General features: G+C 36.2%; 1 pseudogene; it reads right to left on the minus strand.

Annotated features, from left to right (window-relative positions):
* Window positions 1-10,740: 10,740 nt before the first annotated feature.
* LOC110222028 (protein FAM204A pseudogene) lies at window positions 10,741-11,462 on the minus strand (annotated as a pseudogene).
* Between the last annotated feature and the right edge of the window lie 9,099 nt (window positions 11,463-20,561).

Consider the following 20,561-nt stretch of genomic DNA (forward strand, 5'->3'; position numbering starts at 1 on the left):
TACCAATAATATTTGCTTTTATATGTATCTAAAACCAACTCCACAATTTGCTTTGAGTTCTCTCAGACAAAGTATCCTTGATTCAAAGTAGTCTGTGGATTTGCATCTTGTCTAAAATAGAAGACAATCTTCCTTAGGAAAGATTTATTTAATGGAAATCATGATGCACATGAGCTAGAGGGGGAAACATTATCTCAATAATCACCAAATAGATTCGACATGGATTGTGAATTATCAGACATATTCAATATTAAAGAAAATTTCTATCTTAGTACAAGCATTCAAACCTACCAAACATGTCCTATAAAATAAAATAGAATCCTTAGATTCCCAAAAATGTAAAACACTTAATTATTCCTGGAAAAATGACAATGAATTAGTGATACATACTTGTCCTAGGCTAAGAAGGACTTACCTTGAAACAAGGTCACATGAACTTTCTATTGTTTAATAGACAGAGCTCTTTCCATACACTAGAAAAGCAGTCTTCTCTCCATCATAAAAGACAGGGAGCTACTAAGCTCTCTACTGCTCTATCTTGGAGAAGATAAAAGAGAGAGGATAGAGAGGGAGCTCTGATTCCCTAGCCAACCTAAGAGAGAAGAAAAGGTGCAGAACCAAGAAACTCTTGTTTTCATAGCTAGCTGAAATTAAGAGATAAATGTAGAGAAAACTCTAGAAGATATTGGTCTTAAAGTCCTGCTTGCAATTAAATGTAGTTTAAGTCAGGTCACATGGCAAGAATCTCCTTGCCCTGAATCCAAGCAAGTTCCTCACTTAGGTGAAGTGATACCTTCTATCCTGAATTCTAAGCTCTGACAATGAAGGAGACAATGTTTAATTAAGGGAATTGAGGGGATCTTATCCTATTAAGGAATATAAAGCTGCCTCCTCAACCCAGTCTACGTGACTTTTTGAGGAACTGAAGATATGGAAGCTTCAAATGGCCCCAAGCCACACAACATGGGGTTCCTGCCCAAGAGATGCATTTGGAAGCATAGACTGTCTAATACTCTGCTGGTAAACTGCTGTCAATTCTGCTGATTTCTCCATCACCAGCTCTTCTTAAATTGCTTTACTAAGGAAGAATAGAAAGGCTTATGGTATTTAGAGCAAAATATGGTTATCCACGCTCTAAGATTTTCTTCCTACTCCTGCTCCTCTGAACCCACAAAATAAAGAATACATTTGTCTCTTTCACATCACAGGTTTAAGGGCCTGGTGCCCCTGTGATGTGGAAAATCCACATAATTTTTGACCCTCCTCTCATACCAGAGAAGAACTCTAAACTGTTATGGTATTAAAAGATAACATATGTTGATATTGTACAATGCTATACATATATTTCATGTATTTGGCATTTCTAAACTTTTTTGTGTCATCTACTGGCCTTCCTGTATCATCCATGGCTTCCACTAAACTTCCCTCAAGTTCCCATTTAATTTCTTATGCTAATCCATGATATATCAAAACCACAATGAGGAAAGTCATGATGTGGAAAGGAGAACTGTAGTTTAATTTTCTCAATAATTTTCTCTCAAACTAGAATGTATACACATCTCCATTTTAATCCTTTTACCAGTCTTAATCTGGGGCTCTCTAGAGAGTACCTCATAAAATTTCACAAATATTAGAGATCTCCAAGATCTAATTTTTATCAGATTGAATTAGGGACAATGTTTACTAATATCTAATAATAGATAATAATCTAAATTCCATAAAGATTTTTTTTGATTATTTGAATTCTGGAAAAAGTTGGTAATTGTTTTTATTTTCCTTCTATTTATGGTTAACATTCTGATAAAGCACATGAAACTCAATGATTTGTTATTTTTTACAAGCCAACATATCTTTTCCAGGAAATTTGCCCAATGCCAACAATAAATGATTTAGCTTATCCCTAAATGGGATCAGAGGTTCAATTGGATTCATTTTATTGAACTCTAGACTTGCTATGTTCAAGGCAGACTGGCTAGAGCAGAACCATAAAGTCATCCTATCCTCTCTAAGATAGTCCATTGCTGAGTTTGTCTCCAACACAATCTTTCCACCTACCCTTCCCCACCAACCCACTGCCTTCATCCATTCATTTTAAACAGTGCTCCCTTTGCCTCACCACCACTAGTCTTCCATTGGTATGCAGCATCATACTACCTCTTTTCCATCAGACCTTGGCAACTGAAAGTGATTATAATTTAACCACAAATCAGAACCCACATCAGCACATGAAAAGTCCATTCCCCACCCAACCCCCCCCACCTGCCACAAAATCATTTCATGGCTGTGGCAGATGTCTCTGGGATCAGGAAGTCATATGGTCTGCTTTCTCTGCAGTGGTAATCAGCATATATATATATACGTATACATGTGTGTTGCCTTCCCTATGTTTACTCTTGAACTTGAACTCAAATTAAAGGGTTGGATCCCAACAGGGTATCTGCTACTTACACAGATTCTAAGGAAAGGGATTTTAACTAAAAGTCCACAGATTCCCAAAAGAACCATGGATAGATTTTTCAAGATCCAATGACCTTGGATGGGGGAGGAAATTTATGTCTTTGTTTTCTCTAACCTCTAATTGAAATTTACTTTTGGTAGCAACATTTCTTTATTGCAGTTCTCGCACAAAATTCCCCATGAGCACAGCATCTCTGTTGATTGGTTTGCTCAGTGGGTCTCCCAGGGTCTGCCAATCTTGGCAGTACAATTCTCAATTTCCATGATTAGAGTTCTTTTGAGTTCATGATTGGCTGTCTTCTCTACTCAAGCTGCAAGAAGCCACTTCTGACCTTGGGTGACTGCCTGTCTATATCTATCTGTCTGGAGCTCATATCTCTGTTCTGTCAACTGTGCCTCAAATACAACTCTTGAACTGCTGGATGGAATGTCTCCATTTGGAAAAGTATTTCTATTACTAGATGCCATAGGTGATGTTCCAGAAAGAGGATGAAGAGAAAAAATCCTCCTTTTCACACCTCTAGGAAATGAAGTGTTGCATTATTCCATGACAGTTGGCTCCCTCTTCAAATTATCCCAATTGCTGAATTGCCCTTTTGGCTCCAGGTCTAAGGAATATAAAGCTGCTAGGCTAGCCACTAACTTCTTTAGCTGTCCAGCCAAGGTACCTTGAATTCTGTCAATGGAACACTGGATGTTAATACCTTTTACCATATTATCACCTCATCATCAATAATTATATCCTGTGACTACATTAACAATTTTAGGTGGGGGTGTGGGAACCAAATCCCCTCCTTCTCCTCCTGCACACACACACACACACACACACACACACACACACACAATTTATTAACAAAAATAAGTTATTATTGATTCATCGATTATTGAACAAACTGCCCAAAGTAGTCATCATTTCGTCAAGAAACAATAAAGGCTGACCATGCATAGACATTATTGGCTTTTTCAAATGAAATCAAAAGTGGTTTATTCCCATATGGAGCTCATGAAACAACTAAGATCCAAGAATAGAAACAAAAAGTTTTCCACTAATGACATCCACATGAACTCAGCTAATTATATGTTGACAAACAAGCATAAAACAAATTGTTGAGTCATATGGATTTCTTTATAAAAATGGAAAGATTTATGATGGTAATTCAGGACCTGGTCATTGTCACCAAAAATCATGGATTATTATTTTGGAACCCATACTTACTGATCAATGAATATTATGCAAAGAAACAGAACAGTAAAACACATTACCCCAGGCTAGAAAAATGTAGCATCTATCAAAAACTTGGCAAGACATGGTCAGAAACTCCCTAGATGACAAATAGAAGCCTCAAAATAACTAAAGCATTAATACACCCTACATTACTACCTATAATTGCACAAGCTGGCCTGAGGTCTACTTCAGGAAAGGAAGAAGAAAAAAAGTACTCCACACAGCTAATTTTGTCCTCAATTCACCAGACCAGCTTTTGGCCCAGCCCAACAGTCTTCATAAGTGGGAAAAATCATTGTGGGGACCACCTTCCTCATCACCACCAGTAAAAACTTCTGACCAACTGCCAACCATAAGCAAAGGAGCCCTGGGAACGGCAGCACATCCCAGATCATCATTCTCACCTCCAACTCAGCTCTTGAAGCCATCACTTGGAGAAGCAACACCAGTGGAGAAAGGGCCAGACTTCCCCAATCATTGTGAACCAACTTCCACTCAAAGGACAGGTAAGCCAGTCTAGCACTGTGGAGGACACGCAGGTGCAATATTTTTCATGAAGCTTGATATCTTGATGAGTGATTCTGTAGCCTTCATTGTTAAACTATGGCCCTCATCCAATACTATGTGCAAAAAGACCTTCACTGGACACACTGAGTGGAAAGCCAAGAAAATTTTATAGAAGTACAAGGTGAAGTCTTTTTTTTTTTTTGCATAGCCCTGGAATTATTTTTATTTATTGTTATCTGGTTAAATTATTGTTATTATTGTTAAATCATTAACATTTATTGTTGCCTCAGTACTGACAAGCATGAAATCAATATTTGGCTAATTGGAAGAGGAGCCAACTACAAATGCTTAAAAACATTGTTTGAGGACTGAAGTATCTCTTTACATTCATGACTATTTCAATGGCAAATATGTCACATGCAGTTTTAAATCTTAGGACACTAATCAGTGGGAATTTGCCATCCATGATATTCTCAGGATTAGCAGGACTCCAGAGTGAACAAATTTGACATTGCTTGACTTCGGAAGCATATGTGCCCTATTTTTTTGGCAATTTTAATCTATATATCAGGGACTTGAGGATAAAACACCAATCAGTCATTGGCACATGCTCAAAACAGAAATCAAAGAAAGGTGTGAGTTTTTAGGCAAATGACTAGATGGACTGGATGGGCAGAAAGACATAGATTTAATTTTTATACCAATATGCCTAATGATAGAATTGACTTGGTGTTATTGAAGAAACCTGGCTGAAGATATGAAGAGCAGTTTTTTTTTTTTAATTACGGAAGGATGTTGGCTCTGGGGCAGTCTTTTTGGGAGGCAGCTTTTCTTGGACAAAAGTCAACATCTCATGTTACCATCACACAGTGCACAATCATTTCCTTTCTTGGAAGGGGAGAAGTGAAGGAAGAGAGGTCATTTTATTGAGAGAATTCAGCACAGCTTCCTAGCAATCTCCAAACTTTTGTATTTGAAACACCTTTGTATTTAGTTATATTTGTGATTTTAAAAGAACAAATTTGTAGCTTATTGTCTTGAGTAGAGTATTATTCTAAAGTAAATCAAGTTAAATGGTTTATATATCTGCTTATTGGGGCAGTTAGGTGGCATAGTGGATAGAATGCAGGACCTGGAACCAGGAAGATCACCTTCTTGAGTTCAGATCTGACCTCAGACACTTATAAACTGTGTGACCCTGGGCAAGTCACTTAACCCTGTTTACCTCAGCCTCCTCATCTGCAAAATGACCTGGGGAAGGAAATGGCAAACCACTCCAGCATCTTTGCCAAAAAAAAAAAATAAATGCAGTCACAAAGTCAGACACAACTGAAACAACTGAACAACAAAATATTTGCTTATTAATTATTCATGAAATTACATTCAGCCTTTTATTGCATATTTTTTTCTTTCCAAAGAATTTTATAATTTCCAAAGTCTTTATATAGAGAGAGAATTATTGTTTCCTTAACTATTTGACATGGAATCAGCAATAATATGCATAAAATAAAACATAGCCTGGTTAGTGAACTCTCTAGGTTTTAGTAGGTAAAGAATATCCATATTAAGCATGCCCAACTCTTTATGGCATTTTGCAGTTTTGAATCTGCATTTTTTAGAAAAGAAGAAAAAATATTCAAATAAGACTAGGGCCTTAAAATATTTTAACTGCTTATTCAGACACTATCCAAAGAAACCAAAATTTCTTCTTCCTGATGTCAACAATCTGTTCACCTCATGTGGATTATAGCATAATAATTTTATTTTCCCTGTTATTTTTAGCTTCTTACTTAAACAAATCTTCGACCCAAAGACAGCATTCATTCTCCCACTTCAGAGGTAGCAGCAGCTGTTGTGTTTTCAGTCAAGAAGAAAATAAGTACTGCATTTCGATTTGTTTGACAAAATTAGTGTTTGTGCCTTTGGACAAAATGAACATGCCATTACCCATCATTTCAAAAGTATCCCCTGAGTGCTTTCATCTCTGTCTGGCTAGTTCGCCTGACATCTGCTTCTTTGTCTTGCAAGGCAATTCTTGGAGTGGCGTTAAATCGGATTAAAATATCCCAATTATTTTTCTGTATGCAAATTGCTTCAAGTTCTATGGTTTGATTTTTAGGTGAAACCCATGAAATTGAGTGATCTTGGCTTCAGTCCCCAGCTGATTCATATATAGCCTCGTCTTCCCTACTAGGGTCACTTTCAACTGGCATTTGTTTTGTGTGAATTGTAGCTTGGATGAGAAGGGAGACTGGGTTGAGGATAGGAAATAGGGCCCTCTGTAATTATTTATTCCAAGCTCTTACCTTTGGCAATAGCTTTTCTTCTCCCTTTTAAGATACACAGACACAGACACACACACACACACAGACACACACACACACACACACACACACACACACACACACACACACACACACACACACACCCTTTACCTAACTTGAATAGGTAGTCATTGCTATGTATCTACCAGCCACTCTTCAAAAGCTGGTATAGAAAGTCAGTCTGGAAGCACGAATTTTGATGGGTGTCAAAACTGGGAGCTTACTTATTAACTACTTTAATCCTACAGTCCTAAACTCAAACTAGAACTATGTCTAATGTTGGAGAGGTGGATTTTTCTTCTATAGTGAGAGAAAAAACATCTATAACTATTTAATTCGTCTTTATTTTCTTCTCATTTTTAAGGATATACTGTCAATGCAAGAGAAAAAATGTACTAATTATTTTGTAAATTCTCTTAAGAAATGCCCCAGGCTCTAGTATAAAACCTTTTATTACCATGTGGGTAAATTTATGAAATCTTGAATACATTTAAATGATGACAAACCTCCGTGCTATGTCCAAGGATCACTTATCAATTCACAATTTCCCATTTAAGTAACTCCAACTGATGTGATAACTATAACTTGATTGCAGTTTCTGATTTCTGCACACAAAAGTTGAGAAGACAGGTTTTCAAAATTCAGACTATTTAAATATCCAAATCAGCTGGAGAAAATTAATTCAGGATAGTTTCTAGAATGGAATGATAAAGGCTTGTGGACAACGGTTTAAGTCTGCATTGACCAGAGAAGTTAGAGTACTGGCCCCCATGTAAAATGAGGCAGTAGTGGAAATTGGCTGTGGCGATCCTTCCCTCTCAGAAGCTTCCCCTTCCCACTCCATTTCTTGAGTCCTGTCTTTTCAGGCCTGATGACCTCTGTCTCCTTGTCTGCCCAGATCTGTGCTCCTTAATTAGTATTAATTTCCCATAGTGTTATTTAAGGCTACCCAATTTATTTGCTAGAAGCACTTAAATCCCTACTCTTGGAATGCTACCTACCTATATCTAATCCACTCAGGGTTAGGTTCTTAATGCCTTCCAAGGTGTCAAACTAATATTACAAACATGTATTATAAAACTATTATTACATATTATATCTATATATTAATATACATCATATAAGCACATATTACAAACTAATATTATAAAACACAGAAGGCCTCCCCTCTGCTGCCAGGAATTACAAATTCATTTTAACAGTGGATTTCAGAAAACAATAGCAGTACTTTGTAGTATAAACCAGAGGAATAACTTCAATCTTGGGAATTCAGGATCAATAGCCAGAATACGTGATACCATAGAAGGCCAGAAGACAAATGTTTTTGAGCATATCTGAGATCTAACTGAAGGCTGCTACCTACTTTTCCTGTGCTTAGAGCCAGCCTTTCTCAGTACAAGGATAAAGGGAAGAGAAGATAGGAGCTAAATTGCAAACAAAGGCCCCTAGGAAGGAAAGACATCTTATTCCTTCACTCCTACAGACACAACCCTAGTTCAGGCCCCAGTAACCTCTTACCTGACCAATTTCAGTACTCTTCTAATTGATCTCCCTACCTAAAGTCTCTCCTTATTCAATTTATCTCAACTACCACCAGGTTGTGTTTTTTTTGGGGGGGAGCAGAGAAGGAGAATCAGAATAACTTTGTGGCTAATATTTTGTTTTAAGTGAGAGGAGGCAAAGTGAAGGAATGGGAGTCTCCCTAAGGAAATCAGATGGATGGAGATGGATGACTAATAGCCTGTGACTGCTTTGCTTCTAGTCACTTATTGTGAGTCTTCTCAGAGGTACTGGGAGGGTGTTCCCATTGATCAGATGGAATTAACCCCTTGAATGGTTAGGAATTTGACTCAGGATAAAATTACCATTGGTGTCAGCATTCCCTGGCTGTTAGTATCATCTAAGAAAAGATATATCACTAACATAAGTAAAATAAAAATGAAATGTTCACACCCATTCAACAACTAGAGAAAGAACACTTGATTTTTATTTTTTCCATAAAATTGTATTTTTCAATAATGTACCTGATAAATTAAAGAAATAATACCTGCTACTATAGAAATTTTTGAACAAAATTTTAGATATTTCCTTACAGAATAGGTCTATACAATAGCGAGCATTACAACGTGTCATTTTCTTTATTACACATTTAGAATGACTTTGCATGTAACAGGGATTTTATAAAAGGCATGTAATTGTACTCTCAATGATGTGTCACATATAAAGAGAAAAGTAGAAATTGAAAAACATGATGTTCAATTCAGATTCTTATTCATGTAAGAAGAAATTTAAAAATGAGTAAAAGACCTCCTGAAGGTTCATTTCCTTAATGAATCATCATTTCTTAAATGGAAGTAAGAAAACGATTTCTATGATCTCAAATGGCAATGGACAATTCCTCTCCCCAAACATAAATGTAAACCTACTTAATGCTCTGGATAGTACAGGTATATTTCACTGTACAACTTTTCCAGAACACTTATGTAAAAGCCAAATTACATTGATTAGAGATTATTGGGCAGTCTAAAGAATATTGTACTGGCAGTTAGTAAGACCTCAGTCATAATCCTGGTTCTGCTATTGACTTACTCTGTGGCTTTGGCCAAGTCATTTCATGACTCTGAATCTTAGTTTCTGTAGCCATAAAAATCATCAGCTCTAAGTATCTATGATTACAAAAAATCTTTTAAGATATAATGTGTTATAACTTACCTTCTAAAACTCATGTTTTGATGTATTGGGTTTTCTTAAAGGCATATCTGCATACCATGTCCTTTAATATTTCATATATGCTTGGTTTTCAATCCATATTTATATTCACGTAAAGAATCTGTGTTTGATTTTTCATAGCATGAACAGTACATAACCATGAGATGGTTTAGATTAGATAGCTGGAAATCATTCAAAGGGATTAGGATTATTTGGCCTCATAAGAAAACATTAGCTGATGACAATGATAATAAGCTCTTCTCTACCTCTGAGAATTGAAACCAACACAGTAATATGATCTTTTCCTTTGGACAATTTGATGCAAAGAGTAAACACCCATCTGTGCAGTGGCTTATGGACTTCTCTACAAGATCTTTTGAAGTTCACTTTAGAATTCTGCAATGCTAGCATATTTTCATAGATTCTGTCATGACAGGTAAGATTATCTTGCAAGGTACCCACTCGCCAAAATAATTAAGTGCATGTGTGTGTGTGTGTGTGTGTGTGTGTGTGTGTATCAGATAATGTCAAAATGGTTATCTATTTAATATCAAGATACAAATTTCATGATTGGTATACTAAGAAGAACATCAAGATTCAAAGAATCACGAGGATAAAAGAGACAATGAGACATGGGTAACGTATGTCTACTCTCAAGCAGAATTTAGGCCAAAGTAAACTGTAGGACATTTTCCATTCTCATAGCTACTTAGAATTATTTGTTGACTTTTACCAGGCAGCCACGGGGAAAAAAATGCAAAACAAACACACACACAAAAACAAAACTTAATTTTCTAGAAAAGAATATTTAGATAAATATACTTGGATGAGAATTAAAAGGTTCTTGGCTGGTCAGGTTATTTTCTCTTAGGTACACCTACTACCAAATACATAAAATTATTTTTAAAAAAGAAAATCTAGTAGGATAGCTTATGACCATTAAATATATGTTGCATGGCTATTAATTGCTTATTCATTAAGTAGTGGGAAAGCAACTAATTTATTCTTTGTATAAATATATTTCTTCAATAAAGTCCAACTGATACCTTATCAGCACAAGTGATCCTGAGTCCTACAAGGCTATGCCAATGAGTTTGGAGGAAGGCTTGTTGACAGAGTATAACTATTCTGACCACTAGACTAATTGTGCTTTGAAATACTCATTACTAGAATGAAGCCATCAGATAATAAAATTATTTTGACCACAGCAATTAAAAATATTATTTACTGTGACCCAAAAAGGGGTTTCAGTGTGAACCAATTGTAAGTCTGTCTGTACCAATGGCTTCATTAATACTTTAAGTACTGATGCATGTAACACATTACATCCCTTACATTTTTTTCTTAACCATATGTACTCTCACATTTATTAAAACTAATTTTAACAAAATAATATAAACTTTTAAAAGGTTGAAAAAATATGGAGAACTGATAAATTAACTGATGTTTACTTTCCCTAATTGGTAGCAAATTTAGCTGGCTCCCTTTGAGCAATATGATACCAAAAGTTTTTGCTTTTCAAGGATGAAGGTCTAGTTGCATATATTTCATATTGCTTTTGATTTTCATCTCTGTTTCAAAACCTCATGAAAGTTTTATCTTTTCTCAAGCCTCCTGTTAAGTTTTAGCATCTTTTTTTTAGCTTTTATGAATTTACTTTGAAAATTTTTACCCCAAGCTCCTGAGTAGCTAATCTAATACTTAGTTCTTCAGCCTTCTCAATATCCCCTTCAGCCATAGATTTGTTGATGTACACTTCAAGGCCTGACTTCAGAAGAACTCTGTTACTTATGAAGGGTTCAAACTTATCATTTATTCCAAAATACTGAGTAAGATCTTTCCACTGGGCTTCATTTGAAGATTATTGACTGTCACATTCTTCTTTATTCTTCAGTTTACCTTTTCTGGGGTGTTCCTTTTTCTACCCTTGTAAAAACTGTTAAGACTTTCAGTTCAAAATGCCTTTTATGTAACTCTTGAAACTTATTTCTCATATTTAGGGAGACTCAAGATAGACACTCTTCTTTAGAATTTTTACTTTCCCTTTCCCCATTTTTAAGTCCATCATTATCAAAACCAGAAAACTCTACTTCTTCAATAACACCATCTCCCTTATCTTCCTTTGAACTAAGTTCTAAGATTTTCAATGAAATCTCATCCTCAGAATTCAACTCAATATCACTTTCACTCATTGCAGGACATAATGGTCTACTCCATATCTTTCTTTCTGAATGTCTCATGTAATCTAGTCACTTCTGAACTCTTGGTTTTTAAAGACAGTACTGTGAAGGCAAAGGACAACTAATGGAATTAGTAACAGCAGAAGTGGGCAGTACTGGGAACTGCCATTTTTTTTAGGAACAGGGATATGGCTTTAGATAGGAAGCATGATATTTCAACTAGAGATTTTGCTACAAAATGTGTTTAATTCTGTTAAGATCAGGGATAAAAAAGAAGAGAATGAACAGGGATGAGGATGAGAGATGGAAATCTGACTCAGCACTCAAAAAAAAATCTAGGGATTACCCTATTTCCACCTATGGGAAGAGATTTCCTATATAAAGGGTTGTAAGGTGGGTGAGTTTTGATTACTAGGGAACTTGGGAAGCTATAAGACATGTTTAAACAAAGTCCTGATTAGTCACTAAAACAATGGCTGTCCAGTGAGGCCAAATCATAACACTGCTTGATCAAAGAAAACCAAAATCGGCTTACAGAGTTCACGGATGACTTGTTTTTGCAAAACTGTTTAAACTAGTTAGAAATGCTAAACAGTGATGGTCCTTCTACTAAAATGCAGAGTTGTATATATTTGGCCCAATAAAGATGAGTTCACATTGCACCTGGGTCTCTCATGGAGGTGGGGGAGGAAGGGAGGACAGCAAGGAGGAGAGAGCATTCAAACTCTTAAAAGAGATGAATTTGGGATGGTATGTCTATGCTGCTCTACTATGGCCCCCTACTTTTCTGATAAGCAGCTTATATTTGTAGCAAATAGATCCTGATTTCTAGATAGACTGTCATCTGAGTAGCATCAGGCTTTAGCTATGAGACTTCCCTACTACATTGCTGTACCACAGTAGGCAGATAAATTGGTGAAATCTGAGCATGAGATCAGAATATCCATAGCAGTTATCATGATAAATAGGAACTCTGAGGATACTAGAATGAGGGAAGGTACCTACCACCCATCTAGGTAGAAAAGTAATGGCAATCAAATTAGGATTTAGACAGTAATTGTTGGGGACTTCGTTATTTATCTCAGACTTCAGGAAATCTAACATAAATATAGACAAGAACTTAAAAATCTGAAAATAATTGTATAAAATTATATGATTAAAGTTTATTTATTAAAAGGTTATTTAATAAAATATAGGACATTATAACTTCTATAATAATTAAATAGAACTCATAATGCATTTTACATATATATTATATATGGAATATTATAGTAATTGTATAAATATTGTGTGCTAGAGTACAACACTAATAACACAGCAATATAGAAATATTAAATACACCCTGTATTGACTAGAACATAATACAAATCAAAATTAACAACAGAAATATAAAGAAAATACACCAACATAAGTGAAGACTAAATAATATAATTTAAAATAATTAGTAGATTAAAAAAAATGATAGAGACAAATTATTATATAAAAAAAATTTGACCATGAGGAACAAAAAACAAAAATTTGTGGGAAAGCAGTCAACAGAGGGACTGTATATGTATAAATTTTATTAACAAAAGAGAAAACAAATTGATTTAACATGCATAATGACAAACTAGAAAATAATAATTTCTAAGCAAGCACAAAAGCAGATCTAAAAATTAAATATTAATAAAATTAAAAACAAAAAATCCTGAAATAAATGAAATACAGTTAAAAATAAAAATAAACAACTTGCTACTTTGATCAAAAGAAAAAAGATTGTTTCATTATTGTGCTTTGTACTCAAAGAGGACTAAAATGACATCTCTATGTCAGGGCAAAGGTACAGTGCATCTGACTGCAGCTGATCAGACTAGTATGATCTCAGAAGGCTCTACCACAGGTCAGGCACAAATAATCCATATGAACATTTGGAGTGGAGATGGCTCTAAATTTGTGCATCTCACATTCCTTTTGAGTTACCACAATTCTATTTCACTCATGGAACACAACTCTTTCTTTGATGCAGGCACACCATGCTGGGCGGTCCTGTGCCAGCATCTCCCATACCTCATAATCAGTTCCAAAATTCTTAAAAGAAACCTTGAGAATGTCCTTCTATCACTTCTCCTGACCTCTGTTTGAGAATTGGCCTTCTGTGAGTTCTCTATAAAATAGTCTTTTAGGTAAACATACATTTTGTATTTACACAATGTGGCCAGTCCCCAGAAATTGTGCTTTTTGCAGTAGAGTTTGAATGCTTGGCAGTTCAGTTTGAGGAAGGACCTCAGTGTCTGAAACTTCATCTTTCCAGGTGATCTTCAGAATCTTCCTGAGACAATTCAAATGAAAGCAGTTCAATTATCTGACATGGCACTGGTAGACTGTTCAGGTTTCACAGGCATACAACAATGAGGTCAGCACAACAGCTCTATAGACCTTCAGTATGGCATGCAGCCTAATATCTCTTCTCTCCCACACATTCTTTCAGAGCCTCTCAAACACTGAGCTAGCTCTGGCAATGTGTATATCAACTTCATCATCTACGTGTACATCCCTGGAAATTATACTGCCAAGGTAAGTGAACTTATCTATGGCGTTCAAAACTTCTTCATTTGCTGTAACCAATGATTCCACCTATGGATGGTACAATGCTAACTAGTAGAGAACCTCTGTTTTCTTGATGTTAATTGTAAAGCCAAAATTAGCACAAGTGGCAAAGAATCAATCCACACTCTGTTGCATTTCAGCCTCAAAGACTGCATTGAGTGCACAATCATCTGCAAATAAAGAGTCATGTACCAACTATCCCCACTTTAGCCTTGGCTTGTAGCCTTTTAAAGTTAAAGTTTACCATCAGTATGGCAGCAGACCTTAATGCTGTTTTTTACCTTGTTGGAGGCACCCAACAACATTGCTGAAAATGTCATGCTAAAAAGCATGGAAGCAAGCACACAGCCTTATTTCACTAGATTGGTGATTGGTAAAGTGTGAGAGCATCTTCCATTATCTAGAACCCAGGCAAGCATGCTGTCATGAAACTGGCATACAATATTGATGAACTTTTCCAAGTGAAGAAATTTTGCCATGATCTTCCAGATAGGAAAACATTGTGTACAGACCTTTGTTCTGCTCCTGGCATTTTGCTTGGAGTTATCAGGAAGTAAGCATTTTTGTGACCATTCCTTGGCCCTTTCTAAAGCCACACTGGCTCTTGAATAGATGACCATCTTCAAGGTGAAGGATCAGCCTACAAAGAAACTTCTGACAAGAATTTTTCTGCCAATGAGTAAGATAGAGAGATCTCCATCCTCACCATGATTGTCACAGGACAATCTATTTCCTTTTCCTTTTCCAAGAGAAAAAAGATAAAATTAAGTTTCAAATAAAAAAGCAAATAAATGGAGAAGTAAAGATAATTATCCAATGTAGTATATGCAGTTATATGCCCACTGAACCAAAAATTTAATCAAAAGTAAAAAAAAAAATTACAAAATTATAAAATACCTGGTGTAACAGAACAACACACACACACACACACACACACACACACACACACACACACACACACACAGCTACCCCAAATAGATCATTCAAATGAACTGACTTTTTTTAAAAAAAGGAATCATACACCATACATGAATTCTGAGGGGTGAAGGGAGAAGGAGGAATGGTTAAAGACTCAATTTTGATTCTTTAGAAACTTATTTTATGCCTTATAGACATACACAGTTCACAAAAGAATGTTTGAGTTAAACATGGGACCTTTGTTTTAGGGAAGAGCTTGGAGTCATTAAAAATTCTGTTTAATTCTTGCAAGGAAATGCATCCTCCTCTCCCATTCATTTATTAGTTCTGTTCATTTTCCACTCAGAGGGTCTATCCAAATTATTTGTATTTGTAGTGATAGCCTTTGGTTCTCAAAGGCTGTGCCAATGGAATAAAGTTCTGACAATTTAGTCTGTACTATAAAGATTTTGTGTACTATCCCAGCAAATAGATATATATATATATATATATATGCATTTTGATGCATATCTAAATAAGTTTACTTAAGTGACAACAGGTTTATCATGAATCTGCTATCCATCTTGTGATGCATTTTTTAACCATAGAAACCTGATTTCTTTAAATTAAGATGTTTATGTTCCCCCTCACTCAAAAAGGAAAATGAATGGGAAGATGGATATTAACACTTACTGTTATATCATAGAGATCTTTAGCTAAGGTTAAATAATGACCATTCTAAGGAATTCCAAAAGGGCAGAAGATACCTCGACCTACTTGCAAAGTAGGAAAAAAGAGAGCTCAAAAGTCATTTTTATATTAACAAGATACATATATATATATATATATATATACACACACACACACACACACACACACACACACACACACACATCTGGTGAGAACTATCTTGTTGGGCTTTTTTTCCTTGCTAACATCCACATCCATTGCTGTTACCTTTCTTCGGAAGGGCACGGCCCTGTTGGGGTCCATGGCCAGGCCCATCTCCGCCAGGTTCTGCAGCACGGACTTGGAGCGGTCCCAGGCATGACGGATGTGGATGTTTTATATATATATACATTTGTGTACATAGATACATGTGTGTATGTGCATCAAATCTTAGAGGGAATGTGAAAAGTCAGGATTAGCATTGCTTCATAAAACAATGAGAAACAATAAAGGGAAAAGAAAGTTTGGTGAGAGACCCAACTAAACAAACCATTCCAAGGCTATTTAAGGATAAAACTATACAAAAGTTCAAAAAGTACTGAAATTATAAAGGATAGTAAAATACTTCTAATGTCATAGTCCTGGATATGCTACATAATAAAGTAGAAATGGCACTAGAGAAATTAAGAAAAGAAGTACACCTTGACTTAACCAAGCATACAAAGGAAAGGTCCATGCTGAAGGCTACACAATTTTGAAGGCATTGAGGAATTGATTCTTTGAAAGAGAGGAGGGTACAAAAAGCTTGGGAAAATCTTATAACTTATATTGACCAAGAAAAGTTGATCAGGATAGTAGTAATAATTTATTGATCCATACGACTATTGTCCTGCCTCTAGAAAAATTTTATGAGGATAATTTTTAACAACAAGGCACTAGTGATGAAAATATAAGAAGAAGCTAGTCAGTTATAAAGTTATGAACTAGTCCATACTTTCTGGAAATCAATTTGGAATTACATGAAGAAGCCACCCAACTATTCCTATTCTTTGGTCTAGTTATCCCGCTTCAATACTCTAGTTCTCCAACAGATTCCTGATCCCATCCATGTGAGTAATCCTCCTAATAATGCCTATTGCAGCATATTTGTGGCAATGTAGAGAATATAGTATTTCTTAACCACTCACCTATTTTCTTTCCAATGGTTTCCTCTTTTCAGTGCTCTTTCAATTCTTTGTTACTATGTCTGGGAGAAAACCTCCATCAGGTACTGATAATACCTGCCTTTAACATCTCCTAACCTGTTAACAAAGAGGCTATGCCTAAGGCTTTAAGCTGCTTGCAGCCAAGAGAAACAGTAAAGGGAAAGGCCAAGGCCACACCAAAGAGCGGGGCACCCTGAGAATCTGCCAGACTCCAAATTCTGAATCTGTCCCTCAAGGTACTTAGAAAACCTTAGGATCTCTAAGGAGTTCAGTTCAGGACTTCCTGCCTTCAGCATAGTAAGTATTGTTCTAGGTCGGTCCTCCTCCCCTAGGCAGTTCCTCCAAACCAAATGCCCTTGAAAATCTTGAAGCCATTAATATTTTCTATAAACTCCAAATTGCCAGGGACCTACAAATGGTGACAATATGCATCACATGGCATGATTTTCTCTTGAATCTCTGAATAATGCAATAAATGTACTTGATAATTCAGTGAAAACATCTTAGGTAGTAAATAAGTGTCAACATTCACTCTACATGTTTAGTTTACATTCTGCTTAAGATTGTCTCTGAATCCATTCCAGTTCCAACCACAGAAGAGCAAATATATTAACACTAACATGAAAGAGATCTGCTTTCACTTTGCCCACTTTCATTTAATTCAGAAAAAAGTAATAATCTTTCCATTTTGAGAATGATGGGAGAGCTGGACTAATTGCTGGGCTTTGAGGTCAACTAGTATGTTTTTTTTCTTCAGGTGCAAGGTCAGAGGCGGGGGAAATGAGGGGAGAGATGTCTCCAGCATTCCTATGATCATTAGGAGGTGAAATGTGGAATGGCATTAAATTCACAGTGGAGGATAATTTCATATCCCATGTGTCAAGAAATCTACCTTGTTAATATATATGTGATTTCACATTCAAGTTGTAAATATGGAAAATAAAAAGTACACTGGCAATATCCTTTTCTTAATGGAATCTTGACTAAAGGTGTAGCCACCTACATAAGGACCAGTGCAAGGAGGAGAATCAGAGAACTTTACTGTGAGAGGGAACTTAGTCCAATGCTCCAATTTTCCAAATGAAGAAGCTGAGAACCCAGCTTGTCCAGGTAGCAAGTGGCAAAAGATAGTCTCAAAAAAGACATTATGGGGCAGCTAGGTGGTGCAGTGGATAGAGCATCAGCCCTGGATTCAGGAGCACCTGAGTTCAAATCCGGCCTCAGACACATAACACTTACTAGCTGTGTGACCCTGGGCAAGTCACTTAACCACACTGCCTAGCCAAAAAAAAAAGACATTAGTAAAATTGGTATTTATCATACTTCCATTCCCATTTTAGCTGCTTCTATTTATATACCTGTAATTCTTGGATATTTGGCAAGGTCAGAGGCACTAAAAGAATCTGGGAAATAGGAGCAACATTTCTCATCCCCTTCTCTCCATTCTTGTAGCTGCCCTAGTTTAAAATCTAATTGTCTCTCACCTAGGCTATTGCAATTTACTCCTAAGTAGACTCCTTCCTCCTTAGTCATTGCCTCACATAACTTACAAATTAACCTTCCTAAGGCATAGGTCTACCATGTTATTCCCCTACTCAAAACTTTCTGATGGCTCCCTATTCTCTCTAAGGGAAAAAGGACAAATGTCTTAACCTGGAATTAAAAACTCCATAATCTGAGTCCATTCTATAATCCAGATTTATTTCACATAACACCTCTCCTACACTGCATGTTCTAGCTGAGTAGGACTACTATCTGACCTCAAGATTCCATCTCCTGCCTCTACGTTTTCTCACAAGCTGTGTAGTATATCCTCCATACCTGTAATGCATTCCCTTTTCAGCTCTACTTCTTGGATTTTGATTTTCCTTTAAATCTCAGCTCGGTTGCCATCATGTGAAGCCTTTACTCATCTCCTTGTTCTCAGTACTATCTCCCTCCTCAAATTGTATGCTATTCATTTATGTGTGTACATATGTGTGTGTTTATACATATATACCTATTCAAACATGTGTGTGTGTGTGTGTGCATGTGTATGTAAAATTTCTAACCCCTACATAGAATGTAGACCCTTTTAAGGGAGGGCCTTTGTATCACTAATGCCTAGTACAGTACTTTGCACACACTAAGTACTTAATATTGGCTAATAGAAATTAAACTTTCTCAGCATGAATGACATAAATTTTATTTGAATTTCTATCTTTTTTTAGGTCATCCTTTGTCCTTCTCCTCTCTGGAAAGCTGTGAATTCTGAAAGAAAGATAGCCTATAGTACCTAAAAGGTTTTAGCCCTGCCAGATTACAAAAATTTGGTAAGAATCCAGATGCTCATTATGGTATTGGTAAAATTAAATGAATACCTTACATTTTTTTTCATCTCTCAGATTTTATATGAATGCAGAGTTGAGTCTGGTCTTGCTAACATCCAAGGCTGCTACTTCTATTCCTCCTTGATGGTATAGAAATATTTTATCTGCCAAATCTCAGGATGTGACAAAGGACTTAGTTTCTTCTCCTTTAATGAATAGAAACTACATCCTCAACCCAGTTTACATGATTTTTTGGGGACTAAAATTTGGAATCATCAAGGTTTACTTCTTTCATGAACACTTAGCACCTTGATCTATAACTGTTGGGTGAACATTCCTATACTATTTGGAACCAAAGGAGAGATCAATGATTATATGACTACCTTTTCAAACAGCTAGAAGGTATCAATGATTAACTATAATATTATCAATGATAGATAAAGCAACAAAATCAAGTAATGGTAGGGGCCAACATTTTAGCAACGAACCTCTTCAAATTTAGCTAAGCTAGTGCTTAGACAACAAACATGTAGGTCTTTACCAGGCCTGTTCTTGAAGCCTTTCCATCTTATCCAAAGCTTAAGCACCTCAGTCATAGTCCTTATGCCACAATATGGTAGGTCTTTAATGAAGAATGTCATTTACATACATTAACAAACTCCGGTGGTTGCCTGAACAAAAACACTGATTTCTACCACCCAATGTCACTGGCTTAATTTCTTGTTAAATTACTCTCTTGGTTCACAAGTGTTCCAGAATAAGAAAATCTCAGAGATTATGAGAATTGAAGAAATTTTCTCTTCAATTAGCATACTCCAACCTCAGCCTGAGCTGAGGAAAGTCTCTGCTCCCTCTAGCGTTGCTTTCCCTTTCTCTCAGTCCTAGCATTTAGCACAGAACATAGGAAGAAGCACTTAAATTCTTACTGAAATCTCAAACCATAAACTTAAAGACTTTGGTATAAATTACAATAAATGTCTATACATTTTATTTACATTTTCAAGTCATGTAGTATTAGAAATAAGCATTTAAAGATTTCTGTTTGCAGGTTGTAATGACTGAGGCTTAGTGTTTAAACTATTCCCCACCCCACCTCTATCACTTCTATGAGTTTGTAAAAAAATGAGAAGGAATTGGATAGGCAAGAAGGAGTTATAGTTTATCTGGGGTAGTGCTTGAGGGAAGCAGAAGGAAGACAGGTGCTATGTGCTGGATCCCAGTAATTCTAACAACCTTGGAGTTCTGATCTAGTCCAATCTGCTCTCTGCTATACTTTGATCTTACTGGCTTTTCCATTTATGTCTTTCACCCCCAACCCCCACCACTGTGTATACTCTTCTCCAGGAGGAGGTGCTATCTCTATGTTGCTTTGTGTCATGGAGGTGGCTCCCATATCCAGTGCTCTCCAGAAATTTTCATGTCATGCCTTCTGCTTACCTCTGACCTTAAGGGTCTGTGCTCCTGATTTGTGAGAATTCTCCATAACTAACCCA

The sequence above is a fragment of the Phascolarctos cinereus genome, unplaced genomic scaffold, assembly GCF_003287225.1.
Source record: "Phascolarctos cinereus isolate Bilbo 61053 unplaced genomic scaffold, phaCin_HiC Scaffold_4;HRSCAF=312, whole genome shotgun sequence".
NCBI classification, from domain to species: domain Eukaryota; kingdom Metazoa; phylum Chordata; class Mammalia; order Diprotodontia; family Phascolarctidae; genus Phascolarctos; species Phascolarctos cinereus.